The following is a 23,042-nucleotide window of genomic DNA, read 5'->3' on the forward strand; positions in this document are numbered from 1 at the left end:
AAGGGTGACCTTTGCTCCAGTTCTACATTAGTTTCTTATCATCTAAGACCTCACAAGGCTAGCCTTCATTGTCCTCATTTCTATCAGCATTTTGGTCACAATCATTAAATCACTCTTTATTAAGTTACAACGTTTCTCTCATCTTCCTGTCTCCTTATGAGCCCTTCAAACTCTTCCAACCTCTGCCAGTCCCAAAGCCACTTCCCTATTTTCAGGTATCTTTATAGAAATGCCCCACTTGGTAGCAATTTTCTGTATTAGTCTATTTTGCATTATAAAATAATGCCTGAAACTGTGTAATTTATAAAGAAAAGACATTTATTTGGCTCATTGTTTTGCAAATATATAAGAAGCATATGCTTCTGGTGGAAGGCAAAGGGGGAACAGCAATGTCACATGGTGAGAGGCAGGGCAGGAGAGAGAGGAGGGGTCCCATGCTCCTTAAAACAACCAGCTCCTTTGTGAACTAACAGAGTAAGAATTCACTCATTACCATGGGGAAGGTATCAAGCCATTCATGAAGAATCTGCTCCAATAACCCAAACGCTTCCCACTGGGTCCACCTCTAACATTGGAGGTCACATTTAAACATGAGATTTGGAGGGAACAAGCATTCAAACTATATCCGACAGGAATATCTTGATTCTGTACATTGTTTGGGGTAGTATGGCCATTTTATCAATATTGATTCTTCCAATTTATAAGCAGAGAAATGCAAATCAAAACCACAACAGAATAACATCTCACACCAATCAGAATGGCTTTTGTTAAAATGTCGAAAAATAACAAATGTTGGTAAGGTTGCAGAGAAAAGGAAACACTTACCCATAGTTGGTGGGGATGTAAATTAGTCCAACCACTGTGGAGAGCAGTTTACAGATTTCTCAGAAACTGAGTTAAACTACCATTCAATCCAGAAATATCATTACTGATTATATACCCAAAGGAAAATAAATAATTCTGCAAAAAATATGTCTGCACTCCTATATTCATCTTAGCACTGTTCAAAATAGCAATGACATGGAATTAATCCACATTGCTCATCAAGGATGTATTGGATAAAGTAAATGTGTATATACATCATGGAATACCATACAGCCATAAAAAGAACAAAGTATGTTCTTTGCAGCAACATGGATGTAGCTCAAGTTCATTATCTTAAGCAAATTAAAGCACAAACAGAAAACCAAATACTGTATGTTCTCACTTATAAGTGTGAGCTAAACCTTAGGTACACATAGATGTAAATGGCAACAACTGAAAAAAATGGAAAAACCTAAACCCATCTTTAAATTAAATCATAAATAAATAAATATTCTCCAAAATATGATTTTAATGATACATAGTTTTACTGTATGATTATAATACTCTTTTCTTAATATATCCCTGTGTTCAAGCTTATAATTTTGTAAATTTTACAATTCTAAACAATGCTGCATAGAACATCCACATAGCAAAATATTTCCCTTCGGATACATTACTATTTTTAAAATAAATCTCTAGAAATTTTATTGCTCTAATAAAGAGAAAAAAGCAACTTTAAATAAATTTTTGATACATATTGACATAGTGCTTTTTAAAAGACTGTGCTAATTTATTCCCATAGCGGGGAGTGACACTTTAAATGACTGCTGAATGTTTCTCTCTCAGCTGTCTCCAGAGTAATAGTGTTGTGGTTCATTAATTAAACATTCATGCATTTGTGAATTTTAGCTATGCACTATATAAAGTTTTAAAATTGCTTTAAACATATATCTCCTTTCAAACTGTTACTACTTAGGAATATCAAGCAGTGAATACAATTCAGTATAATATTTGTCTTCTAATTGTTTTTTAAAAAGTAGAATTATAATATGATTGAGAAAACTTTCAAAAATAAAAAAAGAATACATTTTAAAGACCATGTATACATTTAAATTGATATGGAAGACTGAAAAGGACCGTCCAAGTAGCCTGAATGGTAAAAGCAAATATTTAGAGACATCAATAAATGTGTACTAAAGTTCTTACAGAGGTAGTTCAGGATAGAAGAAAATTGCTGGAAACAAATTAGAGATGATTGGAAAAGTGTGTATGCATGTCCATTGTGGTGCAAGAGTGGGTAAAGTCTGAAGATTTGTCTTTGAAAGATTTAATGACCTTTCCTGGCTGGCTATGAAGTCTTCTGCTGCAAGAAGAAAGATTGTGGAAATTGTGGCTAAAATGATCTAAAAAGTAAACCCTGCTTTAAAAAAAGTTATCAAAAGGGAAGGTTTATGTCTACATAGAAGAAAAGTGTCAACAATTCCAAATTCCTTTTCATAATGATCGTGAGAGAGCTGTATACTGACATAGATTTGTTTGAAAGTTTTTTTTTTTTTTCTTAAACGTCAGCAGACAGAAGTGATTCTGCCTCAGATTTCTAATTAATGAAAAAATGTAAGCAGAGATGTGAAAAGTGGATATGTAAAAAGAACACATGGGTGGGTGTTAAAATTTAGGATAGAAATATTAACTCTTTTGGTCACATTGTAAAATTTTAGCAAAACATTGCTGTAATATAGAGTTCTGCTGGATTTTTATCTTGGTTGATTTTGAGATATGACATTTTATATACACACATACACAAAAATATGCACCTACACACATATATACAAACACAAAACATATATATATATATATAAAACATACATATATGTTTTTGTATATATGGTATATACATTTTTTTCAGATTATAAAATAATGAATGCCCAAAGAAAAAAGTTTGGAAAACATTGAAAACTATTAAAAAAATTTAAGTTACTCATACTACAACTATTCAGATAAAATATAAAACTATGACTATTTCACCTAATCAAATGCTTATTTACCATTATACTCAGCACAGAGATTAATTGAATCTTAACAGCTTGCCACATTTGCTGGCATTTATCTGGGTTCTCTCAGAAAGATGGAAAGATAGGATAAGCCCTGCAAGAGATTCACTGGGGAACACAGTGTTGACTGAAAATATGAAGCAAGCCGGAAGAGGTTAGGAATGCTGTAGGACTGTGATACAACTTGAACCCTTTGAAAGAAAAACATAGTAAAGGAAGAAAGAAAGGACAGAAATGCCAAAACGGCAGTGCATTTCTAAGAAAGTGTTGGCAAGTCTCACACACTGTTCTGGAATCAAAACTCCAGGTGAAGTATCACATCTCTTAAGTATAGGTCTGCCTTAGTTTCCCTGTTGAGCTTAGTTATTATAAGCTAGAGGAGTCAGTGGAAAGAGTGACCACTGAACTAACACAGTGAAGGATTTCAAATTGTAGTAGCTAAGTCAGCAGGAGATTGGACAGGTGCATTTTTATGGCTGCCATATTGTTTAAATCTTTTCTGTAAAAAATAATAATAAATAAATAATAAAATAAAATCCAAATGGAGGTTGCCTTTGCAGGCCTTTATCATGCTAATCTACCTCATGACCAAAGAGAAATCATTAACAAAAATTTGGTAATAAAAATAAAAAAAAATTAGTAATAAAAATTCTTATGACATTTTAATTTCATATTAGTATGTTTGATAACCATAAGCATAAAAACTAAAATTTTGTAGGTTTTATAATTTAGTATGAATTATATTTACTGTACATATCTTGCTATATAATGCTTCTTTCACTTGACATTTTGTTTCAGGCTATGTATGTATTAATACATATGATTCTAGATCAATGCTTTCACTGCTATGTGGCTATCATAGGCAAAAAGCATAATTTATCCATTTTATTGTTTCTAATATATTATTCTAACAAACCATACTGTAATACACATTATTGTGAACATGTCATTGCATATGATTAAAAGTGTTTTTCTTATGTACAGGATACATTTAGAAGTACAATTTTAGAGCTTCAGGTTATAAACATTTTTTTGCTTTACCAGGTATTGCAAAATTATTCTTTAAAGTAGTAGTACAAATATATGCCATTTTTACCAGTACATGACTTTGTTTTTGCATTCTTATCAAAAACTAGTTTTTTCTAAGACTTTTTTAAGCCAGTCTCTTGGGTAGAAAATAATATCTAATATTTTTTGTTTACACTATTATTATTAGTTGGGTTGAAAATTTTTCCTGTGTATTGGTAATTGATATTTTTCTTCCATTAATTATCTATTAATTTTATTTCCATTCACTATATTTTACTCTTTTTTTTAATGATTTAGCAATTTTGAATACTTCCTTGTTTAATTATATGCATTGAAAATATTTTCTTGATCCATCACTTCTGATAGTCTTTTGAATCATAGAAAATTTACATTTGAAGAAAGTAAAATTTAACATCATTTTTCATAGATTGTTTTAGCAATATCTTATCTAAGTTATATTTTCTTATACTAAATACACAAAATATTCTCTTGAATATATTGTAAATACTTTTTGATCCATCACTTCTTATAGTCTTTTGAATCAGAAAATTTACATTTGAAGAAAGTAAAATTTAACATAATTTTCATAGTTTGTTTTAGCAATATCTTATCTAAGTTATATTTGCTTATAATAAATACACAAATTATTATCTTACGTATTTTTCTAATTGTTTTTATTTTCACATACAATCTAGTAATTCACTGGCCTTTTCTCTTCAACCTTATTCAAATAATTCAAATTACTTTGATCTTCCTGATTTACCAACATAAAATGTTGGCATTAACTTGTTATATTCTAAAGGAAAAAATAACAAATGATTGTTATGTTTTTGAAATTTCCTTAAAAGTTGAAAGTTATTTACGGAAGAATTGATATGTTTGTTACATTGAAAAAACCCTGTTTTGACGAAAGAACCTGTTATCACGGTTCTCTCAGGTGGACAGCTCAGATAACAATCACAGTATTAAGAAACTAATCTTATGAATTAACATATGTATTTGTGTTTTTATGTACGTCTGTATTTGATTGTACTTAGTCATTAACAAATATTTTATTCTTTTCCAACATGCATGGGATATTTATAAAAATTGGTCATGCATGAGGTCTCAAAATCTAGCAAATGACTATTACCTTGCAAAATATAAGCATCCTCTAAAAAATAATAGGCAATAAAAAAGACATGAAATTAATAAGATGAATAAAATAAACAGACAAACAAAGGTTAACATTCTTTTTGTAAAATTATGGGTAAAATAGACCTCTGGCAAGATTTTAAAAAGGGACTAAGCACTTTTATCCAAGAATGAAAGGATTGTTGATATTTTTTTAAAATCTATTAATGTAACGTATCACATTTTTAAACTAAAAAACAAAAATTATATTTTCAAAAATAAACAAAAATGGACTAAAATAACCAAGAAAATTTTGAATAAACTACCAATAAACAAGGTGTATGTTACATGAGTATTTTTTCTTTAAGTCAGAGTAATTAAGATTGAATTATGCAGTTATTGTTCTGACAAAGGGAAATTAAAGAACCTACTTATATGTAAAACTGTTATCTGGTAGAGCCGGTATTAAATATCAATAAGAAAAGGTGAAAACAAATAACATTCTCTGTGATTTTTGGGAGTCTACTTTGGTAAGCCCTTTTCTTATGTAAGGTAATAGAAATAGTCTTTTATATTTTCCTCTCAAGGTTTTATATTTTTACACAGGTGTCCAATCCACCTGGAATTGAATTTTCCATAAGGCATGAGGTAAAGCAGTGGGGTCTTGTTCCTGATCTTAGTGGAAAAGCTTTTGGTTTCTTACCGTCAGGTGTGATGTGAGCTGTAGGTTTTTGTAGACATTTCTTATCAAGTTGCGAAAGTGCCGTCTCCTTCTAGTTTACTGAAAGTTTTATCATGAATTTTGTAAAATGCTCTTTCCATATCTTTTGATATAATTACATGATTTTTATTCTATAGCCAGTTACTGTAATGGATTACATTAATTGATTTTTGATTATTGAACCAAACTGGCATACCTGGGAGGAATCTCACTTGGTTTCGGTATATCATTCTTCTTTATGCATTGCTGGCTTCTACTTGCTAATATTTTGCTAAGGAATTTACATCTATGTTCATCAGATATATTGGTATGTAGTTTTCTTTTCTCATGGTCTTTTTCTGGTATTAGTAGTAGGATAATATTGGCCTCATCAAATGAGCTAGAAAGTATTCCCTCTGTTTACATATTCTAGAAAAGATTGTAGAGGACTGGTGTAATTTTTTAGTGTTTGATATTATTTGCTGTCCATTCACCTGGGTCTGGTGCATTCTGTTTCGGAAGGTTATTAATTACTGACTCAATTTCTTTAGTAAACATAGGCCTTTCAAGATTGTCCGTTTCTTCTGATGCAAGGTTGGCCGACTGTTTCTTTCAAGGAACTGGTCCATTTCATGCATGTTCTCAAATTTGAGAGAATAGAGTTTTTCATAGCGTCCCTTTATTACACTTTAATATCTATGGAAAAAGTAGTATTTTTTAAAAGTTACAACGTCACTTATACTCTAAATGTCAATAAACAGGGGAAATAATTAATTAATAGATTTTGTCTTAATCCTACAATGTGTTTTTATGCCAATAAGATGGAGTGGACAACTAGGATAAATCTCTGTCACAGATAATATTGAGTAAACTGAACCAAATTGCAAAATGTATCTAATATTTAAAATTACAAATATTAAATACATTTAAATCAATGCTGTGTTTAGGGAATAGGCATATGTGCTATAGTGTTAGAAGATACATGAGGCCACGTTTTGTAGAACAGAGCACAGCACAGTGTTTATTAAAGAGGACAGTGGTTACGTATACAGTATGCACCCTATAACAACCTTTTAATCAACCACAGATTATGCATATGATGGTGGTCCCGTAAGATTGCAGTGGAGCTCTTCATATTTTTATTGTTTCTTTTCTATGATTAGATATGTTTAGATACATAAATACTTAGCATTGTATATAATTGCATATAATATTCAGTACAGTAACATGCTGTACAGATTTGTAGCCTAGCACCAATAGGCCACACCATAGAGCCTAGATGTGTAATAAGCTATACCATTTAGGCTTGTGTAAGTACACTCTATGATGTTTGCACAACAATGAAATCACCTCATGATATATTTCTCAAAATGTTTCTCAGAATATATATACACACACACACACACACACACACACACATATACATATAGTACACACACACACACACGTAATCAGAGAGTGGATAAAATGGAACCCTTCAATTTTTGTAATGTTTTGGAATTTAACATATTGGAATTCAGCTTGCATCTAATTATATGTTGTGGTTAAATTTGGGGTTTTCCAAAGATACTTCAGTCTATTTTCTTTATTTCTAAGGAAGCAATTATGATTTATTATTATCCCCATTTGCGATAATAAATATAACACGTAGTTTATTTATTTTTATTTTTAATTTTTGTATGTACATAGCAGGTATGATATGTATGGGTATATGAGATGTTATGATATAGACCTGTGAAATAACTATATCTTGGAGAATGGGGTATCCATCTCCTCATACATTTATCCTTTGTGTTACGAGCATGTCAATTACATTCATTTACTTATTTTAAAATGTACAATTGAGTCATGAAGGCCTATAGTCCCCCTGTTGTACTATCATATAGTAGGTTTTATTCATTCCTTCTATTTTTTTTGTACCCTTTAACCATCCCCACCTTTCCTTCCCAAGCCCTCCACTATCCTTCCCAGCTTCTGGCAGTCGTCTTTCTACTCTCTCTAACAGGTAGTTTATTTATTTTCTGTTTTACTTCCCAGTATAATGTGGTGGAATATTAGTATTGATATAATCTTATGTTTCTGGTTTAAAACAATAATTTGAGGTCAGACGCGGTGGCTCATGCCTGTAATCCCAGCACTTTGGGAGATCGAAGTGGGCGGATCATGAGGTCAGGAGATCGAGACCATCCTGGTTAACACGGTGAAACCCCATCTCTACTAAAAAATAAATACAAAAAATTAGCCTGGCGTCGTGACGGGCGTCTGTAGTCCCAGCTACTCGGGAGGCTGAAGCAAGAGAATGGTGAGAACCCGGGAGGCGAAGCTTGCAGTGAGCTGAGATCGCTCCACTGTACTCCAGCCTGGGCGACAGAGCAAAACTTCGTCTCAAAAAAAAAAAAAAAAAAAAATTGAGAGAATTTGTCCAGAGAGGTATATATGGGATAGAATAGGTTGATGAGACGCTTAAGAGTGATAAATAGAATATGGGCTATATTTATTTAAATGGAAATCACTGGAACGATAGCACTCAATAAATAATTGGCCATTAAGTTTAGAGAAGAAAAGAAGCAAAGAAACAAACAGAGTAGAAGAAATGGAAAAGAAACAAATTGAGTAGAAGATATGGAAAAGATAAGGACTGGTGAAAGAGTTAAAAATTTTGAAAATGGACATAAATATTTAATGGAAAACATTGGTGTGTTCAACTTTTCACCTCTTTATTTACATCCATATTCATTTTGTATGTTGAACCACATAGATACAGCATTTACAATCACAGATATCAAGGTCAAAATTACAAATGTATTACAAAATTGTCCCTTTTAAAAGAAAGTACAATATTAGCAACATAGACATTGGGTTTCACTGGCATTCTGCACCAGTTATGGATTAAAAATGAAGGAATTTTTATAATACGGCAGTATGCGGGGGAAAAGACTAGAAGGCTAGGAAATTTGCAATGGAAACTGTCAAGTCTTGAATTATTCTCCTAACAATTATGTCCCTGCAATGCATGTGAATGAATACGCATTCTTTCATAGAAAAGACAATGGAGGTCAGCTTCTCCTTGTGTCTTATAGAACAGACAGTTACTCCACTAGGAATTACAATGAAAGATCACAGTCACAATTAAATGACCAACTCAAAACTATCACAATTCTGATCAGGACAGTGATGATCATCATGATGATTAATATAAGAGTATTAATCTTACAAATTATGTCTGTACCTGTGTTAACCATTGTGTGTAGCCATTTACTACAGGTTGGTTATAGCATAATACTAATGGAGCTACACTTGGGACCTAACTCAGCATGGAAAATAATAAATGTCTCAGTTTTAGGGTCAGGGACTTCAGTCTTTACTTACTGTCAACCTTGCAGTTGAACACCAAGTATGCTTATGGGGAATGTGTGCATGTTTCAATGCAATCAATCAATACTATAGCAAAGCATAGGGAAGTGGATGTCTTTTGAGAAAAAGTTCAATGAAAGTATTTTTTAGGAAACAACGGCCCAGTATTTTAGAGTTCTCATATTTTCATTGCAACATTTGGCATATCCAAATTTGTGTTATAATGGCATTATGTACATGAATATAAAAAGAATTATTCTAATAAATTTCAGTTATTGGGCTACATGGTTTTACATTTAAAGGCTCATATTTTCTTTCAGTTACATGAATTAAATAATAAATGGATCTAAATTTTTATTACAAATGTTAATGGGCCTCCCTATGATGTAGCTTAGATACATTTATTTATAGGAAATGACTGTGCTGAAATAAAATCACTTTTTAATAATATTCACTCTTAGTTCTTAGAGTTTATAAAATATCTTTTTCAAATGAGGGTCATTCAAACCTGTGTCACAGTTTACCTAAGTCTTTTCATGGTCTGTATATTTGTCATTTTTCTTTCCTTGTATGGGGTTTTGTTTTTCTAGTTGTTCCTGAATGAACATTTATTCATCCAACAAATACTGGTTTCTAGGCACTATCTTGTTTATGAATAATTTATCAGTGGACAGGACAATACCTCTGCCTTCATAAAGCTTACATGTTACTGCAGTGGAAGGCCGTCCATGCAGTTGGAGAGGAGGATAAATCTCTGTTCTTATCAGCTCTAAAATCCATGATTGACAATGGAAACTTATGGAATCTTTAAGTAGTAAATAAAAAGAAATGCTCTGAACACAGAGGATATAAGTCAAAAAGCAGCCCAACCCCTGAAATTCTTTATGCTTTGGTCTCTGTGTGTGTTTCTACTGCTGGTTTGGAGAAGAGAGGTGAACAGGAAGGTTAAACTCCTTGGGCTACATCAAACTTGCAGGTTCTAGGTATTCAATTACAGGAGCACCACAGAAAATGATTTTCTAAAAAATAACATATGAACCAAATGTTGTTAGAAATGCTTCCCTGAAATAGTTAAGTTCAAATATTTTTTTCTATGTGGAATAAAATTGAGCCTATTCATATGCAAAATAAATTCAATTAAATTTAGCATAATGAAATTGATATGAAATGTGTTTTACTGTTCTGTGTAGAATGATTTTGTCTGTGACAAACAATTGACAGCTCCTGGATATAGGAATATTTTTTTAAATAATATTTTTTGGTGAAAACAGTGTTTAGACATTCAAAAGTCTAAAACACATTCCACAATATTTTCTACAAGTAAGCTAGACTTTATCAGTTAAAAGTGGTTTTATTTTCTTTATTTTGGCATATCTACAGAGCATGGGAGGAATTGTAGTAAAAATTCCTTGCCAAATAACACACAGCCATCCATCCGTAGGGAGCAGATTTTGGAATATCATCTCCCCAGCATCCATAGACGAAGTAATCTGAAACTGAGAAGAAAGCAAAAGTTAGCCCTTTGCCTTCCACAACTCATATCACCTCCCATAATCTTTAAGCATCCTTAAATAGATCATTTTACGGGATACCAGGGCATTTGCCTGTGAACTATGGGGTTCTCGCTAATGAATTCACATCTTAAAACACAGTAAACTTGAATGCATTGCTCCTTAAAGTGTGGTCCCAAGACTAGAGGTATCAGCATTACCAGTTAACTTATTAGAAATAAAGTAACTCAGGCTTCCACCACAGTCAAAATGAATTAGAATCTTCATTTTTAAAGAGATCAGCATTAAAGTTTGAGAAATGGTGCTCTAATCTGTGCCTCATCTTTTATCAAGAAGTAAGGAGAATCGTACAAGTTAAACAAGGTCTGATAAATTTGTATGTGCACATGGGTTTTAGGAACTTGCATTTATTGAGTGTTTACAATGCCCAGGTAATGTTTTAAGTGCTTTATAAACAATATCTCCATTAATAGCCCCTATATGCTTTCAATTAAAAGCTGTTGTCTTCATCTCACTAATGAAGCAATTAACACTTAAGAAGTTCAGATATTTTGCCAAAGACCATACAGCTAAAGAGAATGAGAAACAGGTTTCCACATTCTTTCTGGGCCTAGTTCTCAGAATACAGAGACTTAAGCTAATAATTTGCCTGTTTTCTCCTTGTTTTCCAAATCTATAGTTTGGAAGACTACGTAAAGTCCACCGACCTTTCTAGCTATGGAACCTATATGACCAGGTGAAAGCAGGGTCACCTTAGAATGTCACAGCTTAGTCATGTTTTTTTTCTTCTCAGTCGGTTTATCTTTGCACTAGCAGGATGTTGATATGAATTAAATTCTGACAAATATAAACTTTCAGAAATATTACCAACAATGTCAAGCTCTAGTTATCCTTAATATTAAACTGTGATTGAGATGACCTGGGCCATGGATAATAAACTATTAAAAGCTGTTTTGTGTCTGAATTATTGTTTACACAATTAAATAAAAGCTGTAACTTAACACTGAAATTTTAAAGTGAATTAATTAGTCCACAGTACACTCAATTGACTTTGCATGGTATCATTAAGATTCGAACAGCAAATATTTGGAAAACAACTTTTCTGTTGTTCTGAAAACGTAAAATCTTTCTACTTGTTGCAAATATGACGATTAAACAATGCTTAATTATTAAAAAACTAGGATGATGGATTTTTGTTGTTTGTTTTTCTGAGTTTTTCCATTCTGATGAGTACAACGTATGTTTCATCACTATGTTTCACCAAAGAGTACAAAACTAAAAGAGAGATATATTTGTCTTTCAAATGAGATACAAAGAGTCCATGCAATTTAAAGAAATATATTAAACAATCAAATCATTTTACCAAATTTGCAAAATTCTACATTCTGGCTGACTTTATACTGTGCCTACTTTATAAACTAAGAACTTGAAGTAATGATATTATTGAAGACTTAATGGGGCCGGGCACAGTGGTTCAGGCCTGTAATCCCAGCACTTTGGGAGGCTGAGTCAGGTGGGAGGTCAGGAGTTCGAGACCAGCCAGGCCAACATGGTGAAACCCCATCTCTAGCAAAAATACAAAAAAATTATCTGGGTATGGTGGTGCAAACCTGTAATCTCTGCCAGTTGGGAGACTGAGGCAGGAGAATTGCTTGAACCCAGGAGGTGGAGGCTGCAGTGAGCCGAGGTCATGCCATTGCACTCCAGTCTGAGTGACAGAGTGAGACTTTGCCTCAGATAAAGAAAGAAAAAAAAAAGAACTTAACAGCAGTTACCCCTAGATATCATCTCTATATGCTGATTTTTCACTAGATAACATTGGTTTGGGTAAATAAAAACGTGAGAGGTTAGCGAATCTATTCTAATCAACCAAATGTAGAATATAAAGCTAATATCTCTTACGCCATCAATGTGTTGGAATATATTATTTCCTTTTAGTATTAAATCTAAAGTGTGTAGAATATGCTCTAATTAAAAGCTGCTGAAGTCAAGGCATGTCAGTCATCGAACAGATTATTTTTTTCTAATTTTATTACTCTTTTGTGTGTCTTCAAACACATTTTTATTCTACTCAGAAATCACGTATACACACAAGCATTTGTGATCTCATCTGTCTCACCTTAATTTTCTGCTGATATCCACAGTTTTTGAAATTTAAAAAAAATAAATATTGATTACTGAGTACTTATATTTTTACAGACAAGATGTGTTTTAACATGCATTCATTCTACTGAATGTTCAAAATAATTACATAATTCCATTTCAATTGGTCTCTTTTTTCCAAAGTCAGATACTAAGACCAGAGAGGCTTTGAATGCTTTCAACTGTTTCACTGTAAAATTTTTGCAATATCTGCATGAACAAAATTTCAAACTGCCTTACCAATGATTTCAAGTATTTTGCTACTTGTGGTATGATTTTACTATGAATATATTGCAATAAGTCTCCTAAAACTTGTCATAAAGCCATATAGTAGGTATTTCTTTCATTTTATAATGAAATGAAAAATGAAATGGCTGGGCAAGGGCCCAACCATTATGGTTTCTTTTATCCCAAGAGTCTTTGGATGCCTAAAGATGTACTGAAACTGCAAAGCGTTTTCTGAAAACAAGAGGAAACTCATACATAAACATGAAGGGGAAAGGACATAATAGAAAATAAGAAAACAATGTATTTTTGGTGTTTTTTTAACAAATTTAGTACAGACTTAATGTAATTGACTTTTAGGTAATTTGATTGTAAAACAAAGTGTATGAAGATAACTTGATAAGTTGGCAAAAAACTTAAAAAATAGTCTGAATATACTATCATTAATTCTGAAAAATTGGTTCTAACTCTCATTGTTCTGTATCTCAGAGGCACAATCATAAAATCCTGAAATGCTTTAGTTCTACAGACTTAGGTGTAATTTTCATAATTTACAGATGTTGTAATTAAGAGACAGGGAAATGGATGATTTCTCAATGATAGTAATCCAATTAGAATCATGCTTTACTGAAACAGAATCCCATTCCCTCTGTGACATTCTTCCGCTCCCGGTTAGTGGGAAGTATTTGTGTCGGTTTCATAATAGATAATAATTTGTGGAGCAGTTTGACCTATGTAGGATTCCTCATAGTCACAGATTACAGGCAACACCAGCCACTCGACAGATACGCTAAAGGTTTACCAGATAAGCAGGTTTTTTACTGTCTCCTTTTATGATTACTAGTGTGAATTTGGGGAAACCAAATTAAATGTTGGGAGTATAGATTGCGACCATAGAATAAAATTAATCTCACTATATGCAGGTAAATTAAAGCCATATGCTTCACTTCTTACATTAAAATAAAAAGAAAAAGTCTTTTAGACAGTAGTACTGTAAAAAATCCTTTTAAATTAAAATAGAAATTAGATAATTTTTATTAAATATTGATAAGTATATATAAAATGAGGTTTCTAACTTTTCTCAGTAGAAAATCTATCTAAGTGTTTAGTTTAAGTATAGAATACTACTAATCATATACAAAAATGTACAGGACTTTGGTAAATTAATCTGATTATACTCTCTACTTCTCAGTGGGTAGGGATACCTTAAAACTTTTGTCTGTTGTTTGTTGTTATTTATTATGTCAAATTGTTTTCCCTCATTAATATGTTGTTTAGGCCAGGCGCAGTGGCTCAAGCCTGTAATCCCAGCACTTTGGGAGGCCGAGACGGGTGGATCATGAGGTCAGGAGATCGAGACTATCCTGGCTAACACGGTGAAACCCCGTCTCTACTAAAAAATACAAAAAACTAGCCGGGCGAGGTGGCGGGCGCCTGTAGTCCCAGCTACTCGGGAGGCTGAGGCAGGAGAATGGCGTGAACCCGGGAGGCGGAGCTTGCAGTGAGCTGAGATCCGGCCACTGCACTCCAGCCTGGGCGACAGAGCGAGACTCCGTCTCAAAAAAAAAAAAAAAAAAAAAAATGTTGTTTATTTCATGACATGTTGAAGTTTAGGTAAGCGGAAGTAAACAATACATATTCCTTTGTAAAATATTTTAACTTGGTACTTGAAGAGTGATGAGAGAATGCATACATCAAAGCAGCAAGCTATAAAGGGAAAACAAGGAGACCTTAATGACAAAAGTAACTTGCAGAATATTGGTAGACAATGCTTCTTGTGTCTCTTAGATTTCTGCATGTCTTCTTAACAAATCACTGACTGTTCTTTCTTTAGGAATATCTTTTCAAAAATATTGTTATTGGCCAGAGGCAGTGGCTCATGCCTGTAATTCCAGCACTTTGGGAGACCAAGGCACGTTGATCACTTGGGCTCAGGAGTTTAATAAAATAGCAGCCTGGGTAACACGGCAAAACTCGGTCTTTATACAAATACAAAAATCAGTAGAGTGTGAGGATGCATGCATGTAGCTCCAGCTACTAGGGAGGCTGAGTAGCTCACCTGAGCCCAAGAAGTCAAGGCTGTAGTGAGCTGAGAATGCTGCCACCACACCCAGACTGGGTGGGAGAGTGAAACCCTGTCCAAAAAAAGAAAAAAGAAAAGTTGCTCGAGTGTACAACCTTGGAACATAATGACAGCATCTCTCTTTGGTGCAAAGGACAGGTTTTCATATTGGCTTGGAAAATAAAAATACTTCCATTTTCCAAAGTAAAAGTGCAGCCATAGTCACTGTCCAGTTTAATCAAGATAACATCTCCATCTGGTGCAAAGTGTAGAGATGCTTACTGCCCATTAAAATATATATATATATATACACACACACACACACACACACACACACACACACACATATATATATCGGGCTTCATAAACTCAGGGTTTCTCTCCCATAACATAATCTTTATATGAGCAGGTATAATCTGGATCAATTCAAGCTACCCTGTGAAAATTGAGGTGTAAATCTGCTGACATTCAGGATTCTACTACTGATTGGAGTAAAAATTCCTTTTTGTATGATTCAGGGCCATGTATCAAAATTCTTGAAATTATAACAGGTTAAAATTTAGCTTGCAAGGAAGTTAAAATCTTAGAGCCTTTACAGTTCTTGCCAAAGATAATCATTGAGGTAAGGCATACAGTCTCTGAGCCCTCATCATTCCAAGGAGCTACGTTGAAGGGCTAATGCCTGTTTGGATACACAGTTTTAAACTGCAGGAGAAGTAGTATGCTGTTGTTTTACTCCATATTGCTTTTGCAAATGAAATGAAAAGGGCATCCGGGCTTAGACAAAAGCAGCTAAGTAAAAATATCTGCCAATGAGAACAGTCCCGGCTCTGGGAAGACATGTAACAGTGTTATCTCTGATGTATCCAAGAAATCAGGATTCTTTTTTTCTCCTTCACATTGCAATTTCAAAATGTATCTGTGTTCATTCATTCTCATTGCTGGACTGTAAGCTGTTTCACAATGAAATCACCTTTATTTATTCTCCTGTCAATTGAAATTTAGTTTTTAATGTTATTTAAAATTTCAAACATTAATTCAATGAATGTTTTTGTACCTGTTGATTTGGGCACGTGGGTGAGAATAGATCCAGAAATTAGTCTTATAAATACAGTATTTTTTACTTGTAGAGTATGTATATATATGTATTATATATATATTTCATATTTGTGAGACAAAGACTTTTTTCTAATTAAGACAAAATAAATCAGAAAATGAGAAAAACATTAGCAAAGATTAAATGAGAAAAATCATAATGGTAGATATAAATTCAATTATATTGATAATTATATTAAATGTTAAAGTGAGAGGTCACACTTTTGGATAATGGACCTCCAGAACTCTACTTCTCCACAAAAGCAATGAAAATACATTAAAATAAAATCTACTATTTCAGAATTCTGAAAATTAACTCAAAGTTTTTAAGAGTCTTTAAAAAAATTCAAGAAAAACTACTGAATCTCAGTAAGAATGATGAGTCTTAAAATATTTAACTTGGCCTACCCTTATCCCCTCACCCTGTTTTATGGTAGTATTAAACATCAATAGATTCTGGTGAAAATTAGCTATCTTAACAGCCATTGGAGGAAACGGACAGGTTTGGAGCTCCTTATAAAGCCCTGTCCCCAGACCATTGTTACTACATGATCTATTTTACAGTCCCTTGGAAAGCCCAATTTACAAATTATTGTCAAAATGTGACTTGACTCTCTATAGGAAAGGTCCTATCCTTGGACCTTTGCTAAAAACAATCAGTTTCAATTGATTAACTGCCAAAAGCTGTGATACCAGTTGGAGCAAACAAAAGCCTAGCCAAAGTTCAAAAGAAAGGTCTAGGAACTAAATGTCCAGAGGGGGCTTTGTAAAACTCTGAAGTATTACGAGAGATATAGAAGACAGAAGGCAGTGTGCATAGGCATTGCTATGTGCTTGTCCAGGAAAGATGTAAGATGCCCCAATTACATCTGGCTGGCTGACTTTAGGCTCTGTGCAAGCAATCAGGGAAATCTAAGGCAGTCTTATAAACTGCCTGAGAAATGAAAGTATATCCTAACACACACACACAGCCTCTTGGCTAAGGTGGAATATTTATTGGTACAAGGCATTTAAGGAAATGTATGATCATTCATTAGCTAACCAAGAAACCAACCAACCAGATATTTTGGTGGTTGCATATGATAGGGAACACGAGCATTACATAATCAGTCCAGGAATGGCACTCAAAATACAAACAGCAGGCTGGGCACAGTGGCTCACACCTGTAATCCTAGTACTATGAGAGGCTGAGGCAGGCAGATCACCTGAGCTCAGGAGTTCAATACCAGCCTGAACAACATGGAGAAACACTGTCTCCACTAAAAATACACACAAAAAAATTACCCAGCCATGGTGACACACATCTGTAATGCCAGCTACTTGGGAAGCTGAAGCACGAGATTCACTTGAATCTGGGAGGCAGAGATTGCAGTGAGCCATGATCACACCACTGCACTCCAGCCTGGATGACAGAGTGAGACTCTGTTCCAAAAACAAACAAAACAAACAAAACAAAACAACAAAACAAACAGCAATAACAACAACAACAAACCCAGGAAAGGGAGAGGAGAATCCGATTTCCAGATTTTCCACATTCCACATTAAATTATTGTATTGTACAGTTTTCAACCAAAAATGTTAAGGCGTGCAAAGTAATAGGAAAGTTTAGATCATAGATGAGAAAATAAAAATAATTCAACAGAAGCTGCGTTGAGGAGGGCCCAAAATGTTTCACAATGATGATGCTATAGATAGGTTCAGAGAACTAGCAAATATATGCTGTCTACAAGAAACATACTTTAAATTTAAAAAAAAAAAAAGGTTAAAAGTAGAAGGATGGTGAAAAATATGCCAACCAGATGGTAACAAAATATGAGCTAGAGTGGCTATACTAATACCAGACAAGAATAGACATTAAGGTGATAATTATTACTGGAGACCAGGGCATTACATAATGATGAAAAGGAAGAGTTCAGAAGTATAAGCATATGTGCATCCAACAACAGAACTCCACAAAATATGAAGTTAAAACTGACAATTGTAGAGAAAAATAGGAAATTTAGCAATAAAAAGTTAAATATTTCAATAATATATTCACAATAATTGATAAGATGACTAGACAGAAAATCAGCAAGTATTTAGAAAACTTGCACAGAACTCTCAAACAACTTGACCTACAAAATGGTGAGCACCAAAACAGCAAATTATAGATTCATATGAATTGTTCATGGAACATTCACCAAGATAGGCCATAATCTACGCATTAGAACAAGTCCTAATAAATGTAAAAGAAAAGAAAAAGCATATAATATATGGTCTCTACCACAAAATGCTAAATTAAAAATAAATAATTGATAGAAATGTGGCAAGTTAATAAGTATTTGGGAATTAAGTACATTTTAAAATAATTAGTGTATCAAAAAAGAAATTACAAGAGAATTACAAAATAGTTTGACCTAAATGAAAATAAAATGTAACATATTAAAATTTCTAAGATACAGCCAAAAAGTGCTTACAAGAAAATTAGAAATGAAGAAAATATGAAATTAATACTGTAAGCTTCTACCTTCAGGAAATCTAGCACAATTAGGACACATAAGCTGAGGGCGATTAGAAGAAAGGAACGAATACAGGTTAGAACAGGAATAAACACATGCTTAAAATCAAATACAGAAAATGATAGAGAAAACCAATAAAACCAAAAGTTGGTTCTTTAAAACTATCTGACAACACTGACAAAACTTTACCTGCACTCACCAAGAAAACAAATACTATACCTGAAAGTGGAAGCATTCAAACTGATTTCTTAGAAATGAATAATTTGCAAGTGAATACTACGAACAAATTTAGAATTAAAAATTTTATAATATATAAATTAAGATCTTAGAAATTCACAAATTATCAAAATTGACTTAATAAATGGAAAATATGAATAGACCAATAACAAGTAACTAAGTGAACCGGTAATTTAAAATTTTTCCACAAGGAAAACCACAGTGTCAGGTAACTGTGGGGTATCTAAATTGTATAAAACATTTACAGAAAAAATAATAACAATACCTCAAAAATACTTTCACCACATGAACAAAATAGGAAAATGTTTTAATCTTTTGATTCCAATATTATTCTGACACCAAAGCCAGTCAGACATAACGAGAAGAGGAAAAAACAGATCAGTATCCCTCAAAAACATAGATACAAACATTTTCAACAAAATGTTGACAAATCAAATGCTATACCCTATAAAAGATTATACAACATGATCATGTGATATTTATCCTAGAAACATAAGGTTGGTTTATCATAAAAAAATCAATTGACATAAAAATGCACCATATTAACAGAATAAAGGAAAAACGCTACATTTTTATTTCAAAAGTTTCACAATTTGACCAAATTCAACAGTATTGAAAAACATGTTATTAGGAAAGTTATTTAACCTGATAAAAGGCATCTGTGAAAAATCTACTTAGTAGTTGAATGAGTAAATACTATCAATCTAAGAACAAGAACATGTTAAAGATAATCTTTACATTTTTTTGTTTAGCATGAATTGTAGCAAAAGCAATCAAGAAAAGAAAACCATACAAATTGAAAAAGAATAAAAAATCTGACTTAACCTACAGATGCTTTATTCCCATATGTGGAAAATCCTGAGGAACAGAGACACATGCAAACAGTTAGACCAAGTCTACAGAGTAGGGTCATAGAATACAAGTTCAATATGAACTATGAGTTACATTTCTACACACTAGCCATCAACCACACAACGATGACATTAGAAATATAATTTTGTTCACAAAAATCATAAAAAACAATACAGCACTCAGGAGTAAATTGAACAAAATAAGGGTAATACTAGTACACTGAAAATTGCAAAATGTTCTTGAAAGAAACACAACTGGAAGACTTTCACTATCCAATTTTAAAACTTACAATAGAGGTACAGTTATCAAGACACGGGGGTACCGGCATAATAATAGACATATAGATCGGCGGGATCAAATTGAGAGCTCAGAAATATCAAAATGAGTTTTGCAAAGACACCACAAAAATATGTTGGGGAAAAAGATGGTCTGTTGAATGAATGGTGCTAGGACCGTTACATATTCATGTTCAAAAAAATTTTTTTTTAAATGGAAAAAAATATTTGATGCTCTCCTCACACCATAACAAACATGACCTCAACAAATATGGAATGATTATTCTTGAAATCAGAAACAACAAAGAGTCTCTCTCATCAATTCAACCCACTTTATGTTGAAGGCCTTGGTAGGTACAAAATAGGAAATTATATTGATTTACATTTGAAATTTAAAATAACATTTTATTCCTGGAATAAATGTCACCCGGCTATAATGTATTTTATAATTTTTATTTACAGTGTTGGATTCACTTTGGTGAGAAATTTTCTTTTTTATCATGTAATGTACTTAATTTTGACATTAGGCTGGCATTGACCTCATAAAATGAGTTGCTAAGTCTTCTTTCTTCCCCCATTTGCTGAAAGATTATGAAAATATGGTTTCTCCCTTAAGTAATTTGCAGAATTCACCACTGAAGGCGTATAGGCAGGGAGGTCTCTTTCTTAGGAGGATGACAGTGGCAAATTCATTAGTTTTATGTTCATATAAAGCCAGTAAGGTTTTCCTAAGTTTTTAGCTAGTTTTACAAATCTCGCTATTTCAAGAAACATATATTTTAAAGTCATATTTATTAACATAAGGTTGTTTTTAATATTCCCTTACTAGTCTTTTAATGTCCATGGTATCCAAGGTGATGTTCCCTGTTTCATTTCTTATATTGTTAATTTGTATTTCTTTTCTTTCTTTCATTCTGTCTAAAGCTATATTAATTTCATTTCTTTTCACAAAATCACCTTTGAAATGCATCTATTTACCCAGTTTTATTTAATTTACTTCTGCTTCTATTTTGATTGCTTAATTTCTTCTACTTACTTTGGTTTTAATTTGTCCTTTTTATACCTTCTTAATATCTCAGCTGGAGTCATGATTTTGTATTACAATTTTTTTGTGCCATGTACCATTAAAATACTTTATACACATGTGTTAGGTTAAGTTCCCCAGAGAAACAGAACAAATAGGATGGATGGACAGATGGGTAGATAGATAGGTAGGTAGATACAGATAGATAGATAGATAAATAGACAAATAGATAGATAACTGATAGATGATTGATAGATAGATAGATAGAGAGATAAGATAGATAGATATATAGATAGATAGATAGATAGATAGATAGATAGATAGATAGATAGATAGATGAATGCATAGATAAATTTCTTGTGAGAATTGACTCACAAGAGTATGGAGGCCAAGAAGTCTCATGATATGCTGTCTGTAAGCTGGAAAACCAGAAATGCTGATGGTGCAATTCAGTTTAAGGCCAAAGGCCTGAGAAGAGGGGTAGAGGACAATGTGTGTGGTGCAAGAGGTGGTTCTGGTGTAAGTATTGGAGTAGTTCTAAGGCCACACGGTGGGAAAACAACAAATTCCCTTGTCCTCAGATAGGAGAAGATGGATGTCCCAATTCAAGAAAAACAGAGAATTTACCCTTCCTCTAGCTTTTTTTTTTTTTCTATTTTGTCTCTCAATGGATTAAATGATGCACCTTCACATTATTGAGTGTAGATCTTCCTCACTCAGTCTACCCATACAAATGCCAATCTCTTCCAGAAATATCCTTGTAGACACACTCAATAGTAATATTTTACCAGTTGTCTGGGAATTAATTAACTCTGTTAAGTTGACACATAAAATTAACTATCACAGCATAGGGGAAGTTTCTCCCCAGTTATAGTATCAGGTAGCATCTATTATTATCATGTTTACAGTTTATAATAAGAGATGACACAGAGAACTTTAGTAACAACCAAAACCAGTTAAGTAGAAAATGGTGGAACTGACTTGTGAAAACAAGAAATGTGACTCAGGAAGCCATGCTCTTAATCACTATGCTGATGGCTTTCATACATTTTAGTTTCAGGTCCTCTTTACAATTTTTAAATTATGGCAGACCCAAAGACCTTCTCTTTTCAAAATATGTATCACAAAAGAAATTAAATTTGAGAAATTTTAAATTATACAATTTTAAGTAATTTAAAAGCAACAATAATATTTCTGTTCCATGTTAGCACAATACTTGCTTTAAAACTTTATATTTTCCAAACAAAACATTAGTGACAGAGTGGTATTATTTTACATGTTTTAAAATATTTTTAGTTTTTGGCTTGATAGATGATAACTGGATACTCGTATTTGTTTCTACATTCAATCTGTTGTGATACGTTGTTTTGATTGAAGAGTAGCAAGAAAGTATATCCTCGTAAAATATATAGTTGGAAAAGATAGTATTTTAATAACTTGTTCAGATAATTGTAAAAATTTTTGCTTGACACTATAAAAAGTTGGCGAGTGTTATTCTCTAAAAGTTATTTACAATGTAAAATCATATTTACAAAAAGATTGTACTGTCATGTTAAATTTAATTGGTTTACCTTGCACACAAATGGATATTTTACTCACACATTGTTTATAACAACATTCATTGGTTATTTGAAAATAGTGCTTTACTTAATTATGCACTATATAATTAAAACAATAAAAATGAAAAAAATAACCTCCTGAAATAGTATTGGACATTCCTAAGGCTCTGTTAATTACATTTTGAGAACTACTAAACTGTGCTATATACCACACATTTATCTATACATATATGTATTTTGCATACATGTTTCTATATGTCTGGTGCAAACATAAATACACCAGAAACTAAGGATACTTGTTATTTTTTTCAGGAAAAGGTAGAGGAAAAATTGGTCGATTAAGTATTAAGCCTGGAATTTTTCTCTATGCACTTTACATAATTTAGGTATGTTTATTAGACTGTATCTGGCATATGTTACAATCCCTTTATCTTTGTTGGATTTTTAAAAATATTTTGATTCACTTAAAAAATATTTTTGTAAAAAGAATAAAACTTTTTTTTGTTTTTAA

Source organism: Macaca fascicularis, chromosome 2 (assembly GCF_037993035.2).
Source record: "Macaca fascicularis isolate 582-1 chromosome 2, T2T-MFA8v1.1".
Lineage (NCBI taxonomy): Eukaryota > Metazoa > Chordata > Mammalia > Primates > Cercopithecidae > Macaca > Macaca fascicularis.